The sequence below is a fragment of the Bison bison genome, unplaced genomic scaffold, assembly GCF_000754665.1.
Source record: "Bison bison bison isolate TAMUID 2011002044 unplaced genomic scaffold, Bison_UMD1.0 scf7180017864225, whole genome shotgun sequence".
NCBI lineage: Eukaryota > Metazoa > Chordata > Mammalia > Artiodactyla > Bovidae > Bison > Bison bison.
The window spans coordinates 87999-88403 of record NW_011494797.1 but is presented as its reverse complement, the minus strand read 5'-3'; the positions used below and the strand labels follow the sequence as shown (position 1 = coordinate 88403).

The following is a 405-nucleotide window of genomic DNA, read 5'->3' as shown; positions in this document are numbered from 1 at the left end:
GCATTAGATAAAGTTGCATTCCTACAGAGCAAAGGTGTGGTGGGCTATAACAAGAAAAAGAATTAACTCAAGGGTCCCAGGTTACAAACATTAAAGCTACTATTTGCACCAACTATATTAATCAATACACTGCCAGGGACACAGCAGGTAAGGGATATGGAAACTTAGCAGCAAACATTGGCCCAACAAGTGAAAATCCCTTCACCAATACAATTTCTAATCAATCTTTTAACTATTCAAAAGAATCTGTGTTTACACAGTTTAGAACATCTCCTGCCTCTCACAGTTGGGAGGCTCTGAACAATCACATGTGGCCGGAAAAACCTATTCAGGCAGGCTAGAGGATTTCCAAAGGAGTTTGTAGGTTAAACACTGTCACACCCAGGAATTATTAACTGGAGCTGT

General features: G+C 40.2%; 1 protein-coding gene across 1 annotated transcript in view; it reads left to right on the top strand.

Annotated features, from left to right (window-relative positions):
* The window catches only part of LOC104992865 (multidrug resistance-associated protein 4-like), a 75687-nt gene that overhangs the window by 26744 nt on the left and 48538 nt on the right, over positions 1-405 (top strand).